This window comes from Lemur catta, chromosome 7 (genome assembly GCF_020740605.2).
Source record: "Lemur catta isolate mLemCat1 chromosome 7, mLemCat1.pri, whole genome shotgun sequence".
Lineage (NCBI taxonomy): Eukaryota > Metazoa > Chordata > Mammalia > Primates > Lemuridae > Lemur > Lemur catta.
This window is the reverse complement of record NC_059134.1, coordinates 10,105,927-10,114,584: the sequence shown is the minus strand read 5'-3', so window position 1 is coordinate 10,114,584 and position 8,658 is coordinate 10,105,927.

The window sequence follows — 8,658 nt, the reverse complement described above, 5'->3', positions numbered from 1 at the left end:
CAAGTAATGGCAAGTGAGAAAAACCAAGACTAGAGCCCACATCCTCTGGGGCATCTGACCTGCAAGGGTGAAACTAGCGAAGCCAGGCTCAGACTTCCAAGCTCAAGGGTCAAGGCAGGTTAAGTCCAAGGGGCTGGAACCAGCTGTGAAAGAACAGGGTTGAAAGTCAGCTCCTGGAGCAGAGCAGGCAGCCAGCGTGTAGATGACAGCCACACACTTGTTCATTCAGGCTGCGTGCAAGTGGAGGGTGAGGGTAGCTTAAACATGTTGGCAGGACCAGCTTCATAATTTGTGGAGCCCAGTGCAAAATGAAACTGCAGGGCCCCCTTGCCCAAGAATTATTGAGAATTTCAAGACAGTAGCAGCAGAACAGGAAACCAAGAGTGGGACCCTTCTGAGTGCGCGTCCTGTGCAACTGTACAGGTTGCTTGCCTGGAAGGCTGGAAGAAAGGCAGTGAGCTCCCTGCTGTGCATGCTGGAGGAGAAGCTGCTGGCTACTGGGCAAAACAGCCCAGTGAGCGCCCACTAAAGCCATTCCAGTGCTAAAATTCTTTCATTTTACCAGCTAAAAAACCCCTGGAGATTTTGTAGCTGGTGTAACATGGTCAGAGCAAGCCAGTCAAAAACATAGAGCAAAGGTCCCTCAAGGCTCATGTCTAACAACCCAATTACAGAGACTCCGCCTCCTGACCTTAGGATCAAATTCCACAGCCAGCCCCAGTGAAAGACTATTATTCTGCTGTAATTTAAACAGTGGAGCAAACACAGTAGCAACAAGTAGCACAAATCATCCAGGGCAGGCAGGGTACAGGGGGCATTCATTGCTTTTCTAAGGTTTCCAATACATTCTGGGTGCCGGAGATCACAGGCCTCTTGTCTTTCTTGAACAGTCTATTTCCTTTCTGTCCCATACAGCCATGTGGACAAATGAGGACAAGAAGAATGGCAACTTGGGAGTTGAATTCACTCCCTGATGTTGTAACACTTCTGCCTGGAAACAGATGGCAGGAGGGACACATTATTCAATTACACTCAAGAATCTAAGCAGTTTGCTATTCTTTTTCCTTCTGGAGGGGGAAAAAAAAAGGTGATCCGAAATGTGGAGCTTAGTAGCCCACAGGGGTAGCTTAGGATTCACACATAGTCTCTTTGCTACTTGTATACACACAAACACACACAAAGTACATGTATGCATGCATATGTATATATCAATATATACACACATATATATGTGTATGTATATAAACTACTAACAAGAGTTTCCACGGCTGTGAAGACAACTTCAGTCAGGAAATATTCGCTTTGAGGAAAAATAATGCATGAAATGCATCCTATACACCCAGTTCTGAGAAGACTATAACTTATATGGGGGAAATGATCTCCACATGGCAGCCACTGTGATCAAGGGTCTAAACCACCTAAGTCAGCTCACTCCTCTCCCCTAGATTCACCAGTCACAAGATCCACAAAGCACGTTTCTCTCTCATGCAAGTAAGTAGAGGAACTCAGAGGTTAGCTATCAGACCATTAAGCAGGCATGTTAGGAGCATGACCTTCTAGCACATTCTCCCTGATGAGTACAAATTGGCAGCTGAAAGCCTCTATTGACGAAAAACCACCGGAAAGGGTTTTTGACACGAGGCTGTATCGAGGCCCTGCATTAAAAGAGCTACAGCCCCAAATTATACACAAGCCAGTGGAATTGTGACTTTCAAGTAAGGATCAGGGTATCTTTAAAATCTAGATTCTACATGAGTCTGACAAGGCCGGGTTAGCCGTGTTGTCTCACACATTGAGACAAACAGCTGCAGAGAGTGACAGAGATCTGCTAGGTCTTTTTCCTTATATTAAATAGAGGGATCATTTACATATAGCAATATTAATGATTCTTAGTGATATACCAGTAATATTTCGAACAAATAATGTTTATTATTTTACTTTAACAAAATATCAAAGATGTATAGGTACATAGAAAAAGAATGAGAAAACTGTACGTACATTTACTTTACTTCTTCATGGAAACTGGACATCTCTTGGTTTGCTTCCTGTTGGTCACAGTCTAGCGGTGCCAACTTAACCAAGAAAGAGGACTAGAAGTTATAGCCATTTTACGAGGAAATGATTCATTTTTTGCAATAGTCTTGAAATAAAAAACCTATAAAGTCATGACATCTATAACTGCGTGTTTAAAATGTCAACAGAACCAAAGAAAAAACAACAAAGAAAATATTACGATAAATGAAACATAATTATTTGTTGCTTTTTCCCTAACAACGATTCTACCTGTATTAATTTCTCCATTTAACTCTGAACTCCACGAAGGCAGGGTCGTTTCAAAGTTCATCAAGGGTTGACTGTTGCTTGCCAGATGCTGCCCTGTCCTCTAAGAGCTCGGCCTTGTAACACAGCTAACCTCCAAAGAAATGGGAAAATAAATCAACAATGGGTGACACAAAGCGCTGGAACTAGATGGTGCTGATGGTCGTACAGCAGTGTGAATGTACTTCATGCCACTGAATTCTACACTTTTAAATGGTACCATGGTTACTTTTATCTCATGTGTATGTTACCATAATAAAAGCTACATTAATGAATGTCCACCAGATGCTGATTTAGAAATGGAAATCAAAAGAGAATAAAAAGGTCAAAGTGGCCAAAGTCCATTATGACATGAGTCAATGCCATAGCTCATAGACATACAAATGTCATGGTCCAAATTAGACCTACTCAAGGAGAAGAAGTCACTGGCAGTACAATGTGGTTAGCCTATAAGGCTAGCGGTAAGTCTGACATCAAATGAGAATAAAACATAAATAACAACGAGTAGACTCTTTTTTTGCTATTTCCTTTTTCCTTTTTTTTAGAGACAGGGGCATGGTCTTTGCTCACTTGCATGCAGCCTTGAACCCCTGAGCTCCAATAATGCTCCTGCTTCAGCATCATGAGTACCCATGGGTGAGCACCACTGTACCCCATTACACCATTAGACATTGTCAAAAGGAGTTCCTCTAGCCTGGAAGAGGGATCTGCAGAAGTTGGCAAAGTATGGCCCTCGGGACAAATGTAGCCCCAGGCCCGTTTTTGTGTGGCCTGTGAGCTAAGAATAGTTTTCACATGTCCAATTGGTTGAAAAAATACCAAGAGAAGAATACTATTTCATGACGCGTGAAAAGAAATGAAATTGAAACGTCAGTGCCCTTCCATAACTTTCACTGGAACATAGCCAGACACTCCCATTCATTTAGGGACCATCTAGGGCTGCTTTTCAGCTACAACGGCAGAGTTCAGTAACAGCAACCCAGACGGTCTGGCCTGCAAAGCCAGAAATATTTCCTCTGTGGCCCTTTGTGAGCAAGTTTGCTTCTCTCTGCTCTAGAGACTGGATAGCACTTGCAGACACGAGTGGGCCACCCTGGAGCCTTAGGTTCAGGCTAGGGGTCACCTTTTTGACAAAGCCTCGTTAAAGAGAGTTTGCCCAGAGAGAGAGAATGCAGTCCTGTGCTCCACACAACTGCAAGGGAGGGAGGTGACTGCCAGTGGAAGCCAGTGAGGACAAGGGACCTTGAGTCCCCGGGACCAGGGCTGCTGTGGGTGACAACTTCCATGTGCCCTAAACCCACCCACATTATCTGCCCCCTGCTCTGTCCCCTTTTTAAGCTTCTGTCGGTGCAACCAAAAACTAGAAAACACCTGACTGTCAAAGGAGGCAGGTGACCAACTGGCACCTGCCACCTCTGGTCTCCCCACCTGTCCCGGCCTCCCCTCCCCGCCAAGGCCCCGCCCCCACCCAACCCGAGGGGAGGGGCGGGCTGGCGAGGAGAGGGGGCGCCACGTGCAGGCTGACACGCGGGCACCTGCCCGTTGCTAGGGACCTAAAACCTCACAAAGGGGGGGCGGGGGCAGCAGTGGGGACTGTGAGGTCTGTGGGCGTCTGTGGCCCTCACTCGCCCTGCAGCCCGCTCAGCTCCACTGTGGTCCGCTGTGCTCCCTGGGTGCGGGATTCGGCTTCCACACCCAACGCTTCGTGTTTTGGGCCCCCCAGGCCTTGGCTGTGGCAGCCAAAGCAGCCTTGTCACCATGGAAGGGTCCAGGGCTTCCCCTCAGCTGCTCTTGGCGCTGCTCCTGGAAGAGCTGCTCAAGACTGTGGCCTCAGTGCCTGAAGACAGGAAACCAGGTCCTAAATCTTATGGTTTTCCATGGGATTCGGTCGGATGTGCAGCTATGGCATTTCTGGCTGCTCTGTTTTGTGTGTGGAGAAGTTTTCCATGTGCTACAAGCCAGCTTTCTGTGCGAAGACAGACTAAGCTGGCTATGATGCTTTGTGAACTCACTGAGGAAAAAGGTCAAATACTTGAAAAATTTAGACTCTTTCAAGAAGAGTCTGAAGACTTACAGTCACCTTTCCCGGATGCCACTTTGGGGAAGCAGTCCACAGAAGCACAAAGTTTGGAGGCAACTTACGAAAAGCTCAACAGGTCCCAATCTGAACTGGAGGATGAAATTCGCCATCTAGCAAAAGAGATCAAACAAGAGAAATCCAAACATGCTCAACAAGATGACTTGCTGGCAGATATTTCCAAGACAATACGGTCCCTCGAAGAGGAATCGAAATCTCTCAAGTCACAAGTAGCTGGAACCAAAATAAGTGTCCACATCTTTCAAATGAACACGCAACTACTTAAGATCGCTGTCAAAGTCGCTTTGGAGGAAAATTCCCAGCATCAAGAACACCAGAAACAGCTTTTACAAGAAGCTGAAGCACGGAAAGAACGAGTGAATGAACTTAAGAAACGGAAAGTGAGATTGCAGGACTCCGAAGGACGTGCACGCCAAGTTCTAAATGAGAAAGAAAATCACATCAAGTCTCTGTGTGTTCGCTTCCTAAAGCTGAAAGACTGGGCTGCTGTGCTCGGGGAAGACACAGGGGATGGTGAGAACTTGGAGTCAGGGAGGCAGAGTGAATCGGACAGTGATGCCCACTTCCATCATCAGCGAAGAGGGGCTCTGAAGAAACTGCTTCGTGCTGCTGAGTTGAATGCTTCTTTCAGAGCCCTAGAAAGGGAAAGAAGCCGAACTTACACTCAGCTGTCTGAAGTGGATAAAACAAAGGAAGGACTTGCAGAGCGTGTTGAAAATCTTCAGACCGAATCAGCATCTTTGGAGGCAGAAAAGACACAGTTGGAAAGTGAGAAGCAAAAACTTCAACAGAAGCTTGAGGGAATGACTCAACTGTATCAAGAAAATACAAGGAAACGCCACAGGAAATTAACAGCAGAGGAAAATGACCGGGTAGAGAAAGAAGAGAAACTGTCCAAAGTAGATGGAGAGATCAGCCGTGCAGCTGAAGAGTTGGAGACCTACAGAAAGCGAGTGGCAGTTCTTGAAGAGCACTCGGAGAGAATCGTTCATTTTTATCAGGGGAAGATTCTCTCCTATGAGAAAAAAGCACGTGATAATTGGTTGGCAGCTCAGGCAGCTGAAAGAAAACTCAGTGATTTAAGGAAAGAAAATTCTCACCACCGACGAAAATTAGCTGAAACAGAGTTTAAATCTGCACGTCTACAAAAAGATCCTCATGCACTTGATGTTCCAAATAGAGCATTTGGCAGAGAGCATGCCCCCTGTGGTCCCTCACCATGGGGCCGGCCTTCCTCTGCAAGGAGAGCTTTTGTCTCTCCTCCAACTTGGTTGGGGGGCCCACGGGGCCCAAGCAGACTCTCACCTGTGCTTGAGGAGGAGGAGGAGGAAGAAGAGGACGCTCAAGAGGCCCAGGGGATCAATCCTCTGGACCACCAGATTACCAAGGAGACATGAGAATCCAACTGTGAGAGGTTAACTGAGCCTCACAGGGCACCTTCTGCCACTGGACACCTCCTGTCGCCTCCATGGGAACAGGCCGGTAGGATGGGGATTCCTCCCTGCCCAGTTCTTTCTCCCCAAAGGCAAGACAAACTTTATTTTCATTCTAGCAGACATGGCGACAGCGAGGCCGACAACCATGACTACAAAGACGATGATGATGGTGACCTCGCACTGCTGTAGCTGCGGCTCTGGCGGCAGTGGCTACACAGGCGTGGGCGCTGGCTGCCACACAGCATTCTTGTGAACCATGCTGCATGCCTGCACACCAGGGTCTCTTCGGCTGAGTTCCGGCCAAGTTCTCCCATCTTCGCGGGCTGCCTCACCGCCTCACCACTGCTCCAGGCCTGGACAGATTGGTCCGCTGTCACCTGCCAGGCTGCGGCTATCACCCCCTTGGCTTCCTGGCCTAGCCACCTCCTCCTGTCACCACCTGCCTGGCCCCTCTCTCCAGACACAAAGAATTACAAAGTTTTCCATCTTCCCTTGCCAACAACACACAGGGAATCTTCCAAAGCCGTAATACTCCAGGACTATACCCTACCAATAACTAGCCATTGACAAGTCTGTCATACTACCCACATCTATGAAAAAGGTATCCATTCAGAAACTACACTATCCCCATCAAAGTACCCACAAGCAGAGCAAAGTCCTTACCAAACATATTCTACAAACACACACTTAATACTGAGGGGGGAAAGAAAAAGAAAGCACAATTCAAAAAAGAAAATCCCTGTCTAGAACAAAATGTGGGAAAAACTCTTACACACATCGGCCTAGGCAAAGAATTTATGAAGAAGACCCCAAAGGCAATCACAGAAGCAAAAAAATAAATAAATGGGACCTGATGAAATTAAAAAGCCTGTGCACAGCCAAAGAAACTGTCACGAGAGCAAACAGACAACCTACAGAATGGAAAAAAATGGTTGCATGCTACACATTTGATAAAGGACTGGTAACTAGAATCCATGAAGAACTCAGCAAAATCAACAAGAAAAAAAATCAAACCACTGTATCAAAAAGTGGGCAAAGGACAGGAATAGAAATTTTTCTAAAGAAGACAGAAGAATGGCCAACAAACATATAAAATAATGCTTAATATCTCTAATCATCAGGCAAATGCAAACCAAAACCACAATGAGATATCACTTAATGCCAATGAGAATGGTCTTTATCAAAAAGTCCCATAGTAATAAACATTAGCCTGGATGCGGAGACACAGGAACACTTATATACTGCTGGTGGGACTGCAAACTAGAGCAACCTCTGTGGAAAGCAACATGGAGATACCATAAACACACACAAGTAGACCTCCAATTTGATGCAGTAATCCCATTATTGGGCATCTACCCAAAAGAACAAAAGGCATCATGTTTGTACCTTTAAATAAAGATTACATAATGCACGCAACAAAAGCCTCAATATCAACAAAATCTTATTAAAAACAACTGACTACCAGCTAGGACCAGGAAGGTGAATGTGATTAAGCTATTTACCCACAAGCAAAGCTAAAGTCCTTTCCCAATATATGCTACAAACACACTCTTAATAGTGAAGAGAGAAAGAAAAAGCAAGCCACAATTCAAAAAAGAAAATCCCTGATAGAAGACAATGTGGGAAAAACTCTTAGTGACATGAATTTATGAGGAAGATCTCAAAGGCAATCACAGCAACAGCAAAAATAAACACATGGGATCTGTTGACATTAAAAAGGTTCTGAAGAGCCAAAGAAACTGTCATGAAAGCAAACAGACAACCTACACAATGGGAAAAAATGGTCTCATGCTACACATCTGATAAAGGACTGATAACTAGTATCTATTGAGAACTCAGGAAAATCAACAAGAAAAAATCCAACAATCCTGTCAAATGTGGCAAAAGGACAGGAATAGAAATTTTTCAAAAGAAGACAGAAGAATGGCCAATAAATAAAAAAAATGCACAATATCTCTAATCATCAGGCAAATGCAAACCAAAACCACAGGAGATATCACTTAATGCCAATGGGAATGGCCTTTATCAAAAAGTCCCATAACAATCAATGTTGGCATGGATGGGGAGAGACAGGAACACCCCTACACTGCTGGTGGGACTGCAAACTAGTGCAACCTCTGTGGAAAGCAATACGGAGATACCTTAAACACATACAAGTAGACCTACCATTTGAACCAGCAATCCCGTTATTGGGCATCTACACAAAAGAACAAAAGACATTCTATAAAAAAGACATCTGCACCTGAATGTTTATATCAGCACAATTCACAACGGCAAAGATGTGGAAACAACCCTAGTGCCCATCAATCCATGAGTGGCTTAATGAAATGTGGTATATGTATACCATGGAGTACTACTCAGCTATGAAAAACAATGGTGATATAGCACCTTTCGTAGTTTCCTGGATAGAGTGGGAATCCATTCTACTACGTGAAGTATCCCAAGAATGGTAAAATAAGCACTGCATGTACTCACCATCAAATTGGTTTCACTGATCATCCCCTACGAGCACATGTAGGAAAAACATTGATTGGGTGTCCTACAGATGTGGGTAGGGGAGGGGATGGGTGAATAACTACATAATGATTGCGATGAGCACTGTATAGGGGATGGATACGTTTGAAGCTCTGACTTGGGGGGGCAGACATGGGGGGACAAGGGCAATGCACGTAACCTAAACTTTTGTACCCCCAAAACATGCTGAAATAAGAATTATAAAAAAAATTACAAGAAAGAGAAAAAAAAAAAGAAAGAAAATCTCTTTCTACAAGACAATGTGGGAAAAACTCTTAAAGACATTGACCT